Source organism: Sciurus carolinensis, chromosome 16 (assembly GCF_902686445.1).
Source record: "Sciurus carolinensis chromosome 16, mSciCar1.2, whole genome shotgun sequence".
Taxonomy (NCBI): Eukaryota; Metazoa; Chordata; class Mammalia; order Rodentia; family Sciuridae; genus Sciurus; species Sciurus carolinensis.
In genome coordinates, this window is record NC_062228.1 from 43,842,734 (window position 1) to 43,854,779 (window position 12,046).

The 12,046-nt window shown below is 36.4% G+C and overlaps 1 pseudogene; it reads right to left on the reverse strand.

Moving 5' to 3' along the window:
- Positions 1-5,892: 5,892 nt before the first annotated feature.
- LOC124966412 (vacuolar protein sorting-associated protein 28 homolog) lies at positions 5,893-6,551 on the reverse strand (annotated as a pseudogene).
- Positions 6,552-12,046: the final 5,495 nt, after the last annotated feature.

The following is a 12,046-nucleotide window of genomic DNA, read 5'->3' on the forward strand; positions in this document are numbered from 1 at the left end:
CAATGATTTATTATGAAATTTTAAACAGGAAAAGAATATTACAGTGAACAACCATATGCCTCCTGCCTACTCTCCCATTGGTATTTCATGGTACATTCAGCTGGAATATCTACCAATTAGATTGCTGCAAACTTGCACTGCTGAAGAGTCTGAAATACCCACCTTGCCACTTTGAGGTTGCTATATGCATGCATTAATGTTTATTTGTGGACATGGAATTACCAGAAGCATCCCAGAGGATTCCTTTATGCTCTTAACATATTCCTGTCTCCTTTTTGAGAATTAAGGTGAAATTCTGTAGAAGTCATACCTATCCCCTGGTGGAAGCAACTAAGGCTTTAAAAATAGCAAAATTCAAACTTTTGGGAAGGAAAATCAAATATATTACTGGCTGGCAAAGAAGACTTGCCTGATGTGATGTAATACAAGACCTATTCCCTCCTTTATTTTCCAGATCTACCTATTTAAGATTTTTGAGAAACAACAGCATTACTATACTGTACACTAATCTAAACCAGCTGTTTTCTGATAGCACTATAAGTCTATAATTACTTGTTCTGTCATTCTACTAAAACTACATGTTTTCAGTTAATGGAATCCTTGGTGAGACAAGTACACATTATTGATGTGGATCCATTCTTTTGTTTATGTAGCTTTAAAATAATTTCCACAGAAGAACCGGATGTGATGGTGCACACCTGTAATCTCAGCTGCTTTGGAGGCTGAGGCAAGAGGATCAAAGTTCAAATTGATCAGCAACTAACTGAGGCCCTAAGCAATTTAGGAAGACCCTGTCTCAAAATAAAAAATGAAAAGAGCTGAGGATGTAACTCAGTGTTAAAGTGTCCCTGGGATTAATCCCCAGTATAAAACAAAGAAATAGAACAAACAATGTCTAAGACATCCACCAAGGCCAGGCACAGTGGTGCTGCATGCCTATAATCCCAAGAACTTTGGAGGCTGAGGCAAAAGGATTGCAACTCAAGAGACCAGTCTTGGCAACTTAGCTAGACCCTGTCCCAAAATGAAAAGGTCTGAGGATGTAGCTCAGTGGAAGAACACTCTGGTTTAATCCCCAGTACTAAAAAAAGGAAAAAAAGAAGGAAGAAAAGGGACATCCAGTAAGTTCCTCAATAACAGATAGTAAAAGCTAATGTCATTCTCTGTTTAACTTTTGCTGGTTGGCCACTCAGCAGTAGTATCCACATTAGATTTCTTTGAAGGAAATTCATGTTGGTCCTGGGAATAATATCCATTTCTACCATTCTTTTAAACTGGAAACTGAATACAATGGTGTACTCAGTAGTCCTATATCCTCAGGAGGGTAAGACAGGAGGATTTCTTGAGCCCAGGAATTCCCGGACACCCTAAACAACATAGCAAGATACTGTCTCCAAAAAAAAAAAAAAAAAAAAAAAAAGTAAAAGTGGAGCTTGGAAAAAAGATGACTGAAATCCATTGACTAGGGTAGCCTGTCTACCTTTATATTTAGAGCCTTCTCTAAAACTGATGTCCTTTTGTGAACTTTCACAGGGGATGTCAATATACTCATGCTGTGTGTTCTTGAGGAGATACGATGCTGCAGGAATCATAGATCAGTTACTTCCTATGCTTTCATCCCTGAGTTCAATCCCTAGTTCTGCAAAAAAATAAAAAATAAATAAAAATTGATACAATATTCATTCACAAGCTGAGAGTGTGGCTCAGTAATAGAGTGCTTGCCTAGTATGACAGGTTCTGGGCTTTCCCCACAATGCATAGATTAAATAAATAAATAAATAATGTGCCAGATTGGATACAGAAAAACTGAAAGTATCTTTGTTAAAAAGATCATATGGGGGTACAGGTGTAGTTCTGTGGAAGAGTGCTTGCTTAGCTGATATGAGGCCCTGGATTTGATCCCCAGCCCTGCAAAGGAAAAAAAAATGGTTTTAAATAAAACATCCAACAAGTTCTGGCTGTGTAGTTCAGTATTAAAGCACTTGATTAGCACAGACAAGACTTTGGGTCAGATCCCAAGCATGGCAAAAGAAAATATCTGATAATAACAAAACTATCACAACTGAGTAAGTTTAGTGAGGTTGTAAGATAAGGACTAATATATATAAATCAAGCAATATTCTATCCAGATTTGGTGGTGCACCCCTGTCATCCCAGTGACTCAGGAGGCTGAGGCAGGAGGATTCCAAGTTCAAGGTCAGTCTCAGCAACTTATGAGGCCCTAAGCAATTTCATGAGACCCTTTCTCAAAAACGGTTGGGGATGTGACTCAGTAGTAAAGTGCCCCTGGGTTAAATCCCTGGTACAAAAAAACAAAAAAAGATATTTGATGTACTAGTAATGAAGTGTCTAAACCAAAATTTTTAAAATGTCATTTGGAATACCATACAGTGTACAAAATAGTGATGAATCTAGCAAAAGTGCAAGTTATGTACTATGAAAAGTAAAAACATTTAGAGAACCAAGAAAAGACTTAAATTCAGAGAGAGATACTTTGTTCAGAGACTGAATGACTCAATGCCATTATGTAGATTCAGTGATGTCACAGTAAATATAAAGGGACTTTTTTTGAGATGATGGATATTGGTGAAGTAATTCTAAAATACATGTGAACATATGAAGGACCTAGATTAACCAAAATGACTTTGAAGAAAAACAAAGTTGGGGAATATAAACCTGAATTCAGGATTTTTATAAAGAGTCCAGAAATGTGTATATGTAGAGAAGTGAATCCTAACAATGGGACAGAGAAATTTAACGAGGAAAGAACAGTGTTTTCAACAATTCGTGATTGAGGAATTGAATATGCATATGAAAAAAATTTATTTTGATTTATACTTCAAACAAATGCAAAAATTTTTAACTAAAAATTTATCACACACATTGATCTAAACTATACAACTTCCAGTACCTTTGGTTGAGTAAAAACTCATTAACATGATTTTATAGATATGAAAGTATCAACCTTATAAAATTAAAAACTAATCAAAACAAAGCATTTGCTGTTCAACAGATATTATTAAAGAGAATGAGTGATCAGTTGGTAGAGTGCTTGCCTTGCAAGCACAAGGCCCTGGTCTCAATCCCCTGCACTTCAAAAGAAAAAAATAAAAAAGGAAAGAAAAAAAATTGTCTGTAGAATTAATCACACCTCTGATAAAGGACTTAAGGAAATTCAAAATACAATATCTCATTTTTCAAATGGTAGACATGAATGTAATTCAGTGGTAGAGTGTTTACTTAGCATATGTAAGGCCCTAGGTAAGAATTCCAGCTTTGGACTGGGGTTGTGGCTCAGTGGTAATGCACCTGCCTAGCATGCATGAGGCGCTGGGTTGGATCCTCAGCAGTACCTAAAAATAAATAAAGGAATCATGTCCATCTACAACTAAAATATATTTATTAAAAAAAAGAATCCCAGCACTACAATAAGTAAACAAACATACAATTACACGCACATAGACATGGGAAATTTGTAGACACATCACCAAAGAATGTATGCAGATATGAAGTAAAAACATGCAAGAACATTCAATATCTTTACTCAGTAGGGACATACAAAGTTTAAAAATATGTTGTCACTGTATACCTACTACAATGCCTAGCTTTTATAAAGTCCGCTACATTAAGCATTGGTGAGGTTAAAAAGGAGGTAAAACTCATTACAGTTTGAACCTAAGTCTCACAATCTAATATTTTAAGTGTCAAGGATACGATTAAAAAATACTGGGGTTGGGTATTTAGCTCAGTGGCAGAATGTTTGCCTAGCATGCACAGGGCCCTGAATTTGGTTCTCAGTCCTGAAAAAAAAAATACTGATAACAAGAACAAGAAAAATCTAAACTCGAACAAAAAAAGACAAGAAACCTCAATACCAAGACGATAAACATGTTTTAAGCATCTGACAATGAGTTTATGGCAGCTGTCATAAAAATGTACCAAGCAACTGCAAATATTCCAAAATCAAATTAAAGGGAGGTGGGCTCAGTAAGAAAAGAGAAAATAGCAGAAAGAATGAAATAGAAATATTAGAACTGAAAAATGCAATAAATGAAAATATTTTAAAAATTATTAGATGGGTTCAAAAGAATAGAAATGTTAAAGGAAACAATAAATATGAAGACACAGCAAGATAAATTACCCATTCTAGATGATAGTGAAAAAGAAAAAGAAAAAACAATCAAGGGAAGCCTTTGCACCTCAGAGACAATCACTAGATGTAACATTCACATCAGAGTCCCAGAAGTTCTGAGAAAAAAATAGTTGAAAATATATTTGAAGAAAGAACATCTGTCACCTACCCCAAAACATAAATTTCCTAATGTGGAACTGGGCCATTTGGTTGGGACCCAGATGAAACTGACACTATTGAAAACCCAAGTCCCTGAGGACTCTCTCCGTGACTCCCAGAGGGGCACTTTCTGCTGCATGCTGATCCAGGTCTTCCTCTGTATGTGAGCATTCCTGGTGCATTTCTGTTTGTCCAAATTTCCTCTTATAAGGACACCAACCAGACTGGATGGAGTTTTACACCAATGGCCTCACTTTAACATGACCAGCTCTTTTAAATCCTGTTTTCCAAATTCAGTCACATTCTGAAGAACTGGAGTTTAATCCTTCAACAGGTGAATTTTGGGAGACATAATTCTTCCCATAACACTAAGCTTTTTGCACAGCTTAAACTTTGAGAATCATGTTAATTATTTACAAACTTAAGCAATCAAATCAATAATAGTGAAGAAATAAAAAGTAAATAATACAAAAGAACCTAAATATTTTTTAGCTAATATCGTAACCGCCCTAGGAAAAAGTGATCCAAGTAAATTCAAACATAAATCTTAGCTATGTACCTTGTCTGAAGACGAGAAGTATAAACAGAGTGAGATCTACTTAGCATTTTGCTTTTTCCTATAGTATATATTAGCACTCTAAAACTACATTTCTTTATATTATAGAATTGAACAAGTTGGTAAAGATAATGAAGATAACTGAAGTCAGGTTTTTATCTACTGGTGAAGGGAGATAAAAGATGGAAAAGGTAAAGATGAAAATGAAAACTATAGTCCCATTACCCATATTTTAGTTTCTGAATATTCTTCATTGAGAAGAAACTGCTTTTTAGAGAAACAGTTTATTCCAAGCTGGAGCAAAGACAGTAGTACTTAGAAATGATCTGGCAGAGTTTGGGCATGCCAGGGGTAAGGAAATGTTCACAGAATAATAGAAGTTAAAAGGCACAGGAGCCTTAATGAGCTCCCACTGGCCAAATCTAGGGAAATCAGAGTATGAAAATAAATAATAATAGGTTATACCCCAGTGAATAAAAATCTATTATTCATACAAAGGAACAAATAAGTAGGGGAAAAGGAAAAGCTCTTCTATATAGTATAATGCCAACTAGTTAATATAGAGTAAATAATGGAGATTAAAGAAACTTCTATTTTGAAAACATCATAGTAATAATAGATCTTTCAATAATTATAAATGGGTGTTAAAACTAGTGGGTGAAAGTTTAGTGACAAATTATTTCTATATTTCCAAACCATCTCCCCACAAAGTAGCTATGGATTACAAATAGACAATGATTAATTTTATAGTGATGAAACATGAGAGACATCACCTTAATCAATTATCAAAGTTAACATCTCCAAAAATGGGACAATTCAATGTCATGTATCTTCTGATGCGATGCACTAAGGACACACTATCACTTTTTTTTCCCCCCTGCGGAAGGACGGCATCTTTATTGGGGGTGAATCCTGACACCAGAGACTCAAGGCAGCTGCTCTGAATATCAAGTCTCATGAAGATGTCCAGGGCAGCTATGGCCAGAGGGAGTGAGGAACTGTCTCCTAGGAAGCACCCCACATCCCCCAAGGGTCAGGCCACGGCTCAAGCGAGCAGGAAGCGGTTGAAGGCTTGTAGGCAGACTCCAGATCGAAGAGCAGCTGTCGCACCTGGGAGTCATCCAGCTCATCAGATGCTGACATGTAACTCAGGGTCTGTAGCCATCGACTGACTGTTTGGTGGCCCTCAAAGGCTGGGGGCAGGTGGCTCAGGCAGTGCATGGTCTCCATCAGCTCCCGCAGGTGGGGCTGGATCTCGTCCATGGCACGGATCTCTAGGCGCAGTTTGTCTGTGACTGTGATAAAGAGTGAGACAACATCGGCAATACAGCGATTGAGGTTGCCCTTGTCGTCCTTGATGGTGATGGGCCTGTCCTCCTTGACCCTCTCCATGGTGAGTGGGCAGTCCCGGCGGAACTTGCGCAGAATTCAATGGAACTAATTTCTGAGCCTTGAAGCTGCCGGAAGGCAGCTTTGTACTGAACCAGGAGCCGAGAGCAGGCTGCAGTGTACTCGTTGGGGTGACGCAGTCCTTGATGTAAGCTTTTTCCAGTGCCTGCACTGCCTTCACTCCTGCAAACAGCTCTGCCATGTTGTCATACTTCTCCCTCTCCTGGGCATTCTTGTACAACTCACCTCCTCATACAGCTCTGCCTTGTTTCCAGGGGCTCCCAGGCCCTGAGTGGCTGGGATCCCGTGAAACATCCTTCAGGCTCTGTCAGCCACAGAGTGAGACCTGAGCACGCTTGGCAGCTCCTGGAGATGGCCCCGGGATGGGGCGCTCGCCCACGCCTGCCCTGCTGGAACCCACTTTTTTTTAATTTTTTTTTTTTTTTAGTTGTAGATGGACACAATGTCTTTATTTTATTTATTCATGTGGTGCTGAGGATCGAACCCAGTGCCCCATGCATGCAAGGAAAGCGTAATCAAGCCTCAACCCCAGCCCACACTATCACTTTTGCAGTATCCTGCCACAAAATTCATGACCTGAATGTAAGCACAGGATTCATAGGACAAACCCCAATGAATGGACTTTTTTTTTACAAAATTTATCCTCTTCAAAAATTCCATAGTAATCAAAGATAAGAGAGCAATTCTTTCATATTAAAGATTAGAGAGACATGTTAAGTAAATTCGTAAGTCGAGGTTCCTAGACTGGATCCTTCACAATGTGTAGGGAAGAGAGTAGGATAGGCTGCTATAAATATTTAAATATAAATCATGGATTAGACGACATTATCCTAGAAGTGTTAGTTTCTTATATTAATAACTTACCATGGTCATGTGTACTCTTATTTCTGAGAAAATAACACACTGAGGTGGCAGAGGGTAAAAGGGGAAAAATATCTACACTTTACTTCAAATGGTTCAGATAAAAAGCATGTTTCAAATGTCTACATAGAGAAAAAATAAGAGAGTGCATGCAACCTGAGGCTGTAGCTCAGTGGAACAGCACTTCCCTTACACATGTGAGGCACTGGGTTCAATCTTCAGCACCACATAAAACAACTCATAAAACAATATTGTGTCCATTTACAACTACAAAATATTTTTTTAAAAAGAAAGTCCATGCAGCAGTGGTAATTTCAATTGGTTAAAATGTAACAATGGGTGAATATGAGTTAGAGGTTCACAGGAATATTTACCAGTATACTTACAACTCATACACGTTTGAAATTAAACTTTAAGTAGCAAAAATAAAAGTTTCTAAATGATTCTCTTGTTAAATATTAAATATAAAACTAAATGGAAATACAAACTACCCAGAAATGGATTAAAAGGAAATCAATATATCAAAGACTGAACCTAGGAAAATTGCCAAATTAGAAAATAATTAACAGAATTAAATGCCTAAAAAAAAAAAAAAGGAAAGAAAACCCATTTGAACTCAATATCTCAACAAAAGAATACCAAATAAGAATTCATATTAAAAAAAAAGTAAGGTTCATGGGACTGGGGTTGTAGCTCAATGGTGGAGCACTTTTCTAACATATGGGACAATGGATTTGATCCTCAGCACCACATAAAAATTAAATAAAGAAAAATAAAGGTATTGTGTCCATCTACAACTAAAAATATTTTTTTAAAAAATGTAAGGCTCACAAAACCCAAATATAGCTTTTGAAAAGGAAAAAGATGATTAAATATGGTGTGAATGTACTATATGTTTTAGTTTTCTCTCTTCCAAAGCATCACTAAAATGACCAATGATATTTTTATAAGGTTAATTGCTGGCAAGAACACAAGTATGGCAGATATTGTTGATTACCTCTCCCAAACCATAACTTCTGTTACTTCCTTGTTACAAAAATACTCATTTTTTCACAGCTACTATGTTCACCTCCAGAAAATGAATCATGATTTCGACAAGTCAGTGATTTTCATTCCCAACTGCACATTAGAATCAAGTCTTTCTTAAAATTCTAAAGGTTGAAACCATTCCAGACCAATTAAATCTTAATGTTTCTCTTATCATTTCATATGAACTCAAGTCATTAGTTCTCAAGTGCATACTAGAATCACATGGTGACCCATCTCTACTTTACAGGATTACAGATGACTTTGGTTTTTCTTTATACTTCTCTATATTTTCCAAAATATTTGTAATAGGATATTTTATTTTAATGAAAGGAACAGTACAGCAATCTTCAGAAAAGAAGTGACATTTGATCAGATATTCAAAAAGTTAAAAACAAAAACTAAACAGTATAGGTAGAAGCAAAAAGACATAAATCAAAGAACTGAAAAAATTCAAATGTATAATGCAAACTATTTACTTCAATAATATATCATGAGAAGACAGTGCCAGATAAAGGAAAAGAAAAGAAGTCATTGAGTATATTAGAATCATATTAGGTAAATGAGAAAAAAACAATTTAGATTCTTATTAGGGAGGAAATCTTTTAAACAGATTGCAAAGTTATGTATAATAAAATTAAAAGACATAATCCTGGTTTCATAGGGTTTACAATATAGGTAGGCATCAAAGCTTATATGTTACATACTTTGGGGAAAACAAAAGGCATCTAGATAAATGCTTTATACTTTTAAGTGCTATAGCATCCTCAAGAAGAGGCAGTAATGAAGAAAGGGAGCTAACGTTTATCAAATACCTGGTATGTATCAAGTATTATACACACAAATGCTATTTCAATATCAATGACACCGAGAAAAAAGTATTCTCTCTCACTTAGAGGTTAAAAATTTTACAGGTGTATAGGTGAGATGAGAAGAAACTTTTTTCTGATAATAGAACCCATGCTCTTTATACCACATTTCAATATGGTATACTATGGTTTAATAATCTGATATAGGATTTGTTTATTTTTCCAATGAATTCAAAATTTGAATTAAAATGCTGATAGGAAGAGATGGCAAAGTTGCATAAGCAGAAACTAATAGAATATAGTGGGGGTATAAATATATGAAAAAGTGCTCAACATCTCTAGTAATTAGAGAAATGCAAATTAACATCCCAAACATCTGGTTATATCCCAGATCTTCTATTTTTATTCTTATTTGAATGTTTTTTGTTGTATCTGCCCAAGCTCACCTTACCAACCTAGAAGAAACCATTAGGTTACTCACAACAGACAGAAGTATAATTCAAAAATCCCCTAAAGGATCATATTTTCCAGCTTAAAAATCTTTCAGTGACTTCATATTGATTCCAACATAAAGTATAAATCCCCTTACCTCATGAGCACAGGTTTCTTCTGAATCTGCCCTTGCTTACCTCTTTACTTCCTTATTTGGATTCCTTCTGTACTTACCTCTTATCTACTTTCACACCATATCCAATCTTGAATATCCAATCTTGAATATGTTCTGCCATTTGCCCATTGAGAATTCCTCCCTCCAAAATTCCCCCCTTTGCTTTCTTCTCTGCCTGGCTAGTGTCTATACAACTTTTAAGATATGACTCAAGTATCACCTCTCACTGGAAGCCTCCCACAACCCCTCTCATCACCCGGCTAAGTAAGATACCCATCTGTGTACCACCTAAGCATCTTCTGCTCACCTAATTCACCCTATGTCAGCCATTGTCTTATCATACCACGAGGTCCCTGAGGACAGTATCAGTTTTTATCTCTGTTCTCAGGGTCTAGTACACTTCCTGAATCTGAAAGATGATTCAAATTCTTTTGGAAGTAGTTAATGTCACTGAAAATAGAGATTCTGTATTGCATATGGTTTTAAAAAGCATTTATTTATGGGTAACATATGGAAAACTACTCAAACAACTTGGTGTATTAGCTCCCAGAGTCCCCTCATTGTACCCCCTTCCAGTCTTTGCTGTCCCAAATAAGCACTATTCCAACACCATGAATTACTTCTGTCTGGTTTTGAATTTAAATAAATGGAAGCACATGGTATGTTGTCTTGGTCTGGCTTCTTTCGCTCAACATTTTGTTTATGAGAGCCATCTATGTTTTTGTCTGATTGCAGTCCATTCTCATTTCTGTATAGTATTCCATTGTGTAAATAGACCAGAGTATATTTATCCAAGCTACTATTGTCAGGCAGTATTTGGATAGTTTCTGGTTTGGGATTTTTACAAAGAATGCAGTGATCTGTTTGCATTTTGACTTATTTTGTCAGCAAAATAAGTGCCTTCAGAATGTCTTCAGTTATGCCTTCAGTTATGTCTTTAATTCCAAATGAATCTATCTGCATATTCTTTTTTACTTGTTAAGTTAATTACAGCTGTATCAGGGAGGTCAAAAAAGGCAGATCAATTATCAAAGAGTGGTGAGTAAAATCAACCTCAAATGACAAAAATGGCTTACAAATTTAAACAAGCACAATTTTCTACCCCAGACATTCTAACATGCAGTTTCCTTTAATAAACATTCATAGTCACAGGGTTACAAGTCAACAGTCCTTGGAATTACTAAAACAAACCCTACAATATCGTAGAAATGCTCTTTGCCCTTTTTGAGTTAACAATTTTAGAACTTCAACTGAATAATGATGATATATAGAAGTAAAGATTTAGCTTAAAAGTTGAGGAAACTGGTATGTAAATAATTGCTAAACTTCCTCATCTGTTTAAGTAAAGAGCAACAGTTAATCTGGTGTTTTACATTGTCAAAAGTGCTCATGTCAACATCTTAAAGTTTTTCTCCATGTTTTCTCATTTTCTGCTATTTGAAACTCATGGCCTCTGGTTTCAGTGTCAGTCTTAATTGAGACTGAAACAAAGATACACAGGACTTTTTATTTCCCATCATGATGTACATATAAATTCATCTGACTTAACAATTACTAAAAGTTTCTCTGAATCTAGCTGAATTAAATAGCATTTTAGAAAATGTTAGGGGAGTAAAGACAGGGTTCCAATGACTTCATTGCAGTCTTTTACATCCCCATGTTTTAGAGATGTGAACTAGGAAAAGGTGAAAGGTATAATCATTTGACTGTTAAATTGAGATGTAATCAAGCATGATCTTGAGATATCTTGATCAAGCACCAAATAGAGATACAGAAAGATTTGGAAAATGAGAGGGGAAAATACAAGGAATGTTTCTCTGACATATTAGAGAGTGTGACTAGACAAGCCATCAGTAATGAGCAGAGTAGAAAAATTAACAACGTATCTGAGAAGCAATGAAATGATCTCAAGTTAAACAGGGAGACTCAGAAGGAACTCTAACAATAGGAGCCTATTAAAAGCAAATGAGTAAACATTGCTGTAGCACACAAGTGTGGAGGGGGAACAGGAATCTGCCAAGGTACCTGTCTTCAAAAAAGCTCATAAACCATGGGTATAGAGTAAGGGTCCCTGATGGAGCTTGTTGTAGGTTGGTTCCCCAGATCTAGATGTTGAGATGAGAGTTGTGTACAACTGATTTATTTCCAGGTTTTCCCACATAGTGGGAATGGGAATGGGGAAGGAAAGGAGGCCAAGTAGGAGTGCAGCGACTAGCAAAGCCCCATGAAGGGTAACTTGAGCCAAGTCCTGAAAATTCTGGGGACATGTGTGTGTTATGCAGCTTTACAGCAATGTGACCAAAATACCTGACAAGAACAATTTAGAGGACAGAAAGTTTATTTTGGCTTAGTTTCAGAGATTCAGTTTATAGTAGGTCAACTCCATTGTTCTGAGGTAGCACATCATAGCAGAAGAGCATGGTGGAGGGAAGCTGCTCAGGGCGTGGCATCTGGGAAGTGAAGAAAAGTTGAGGGAAGGGTAGAAG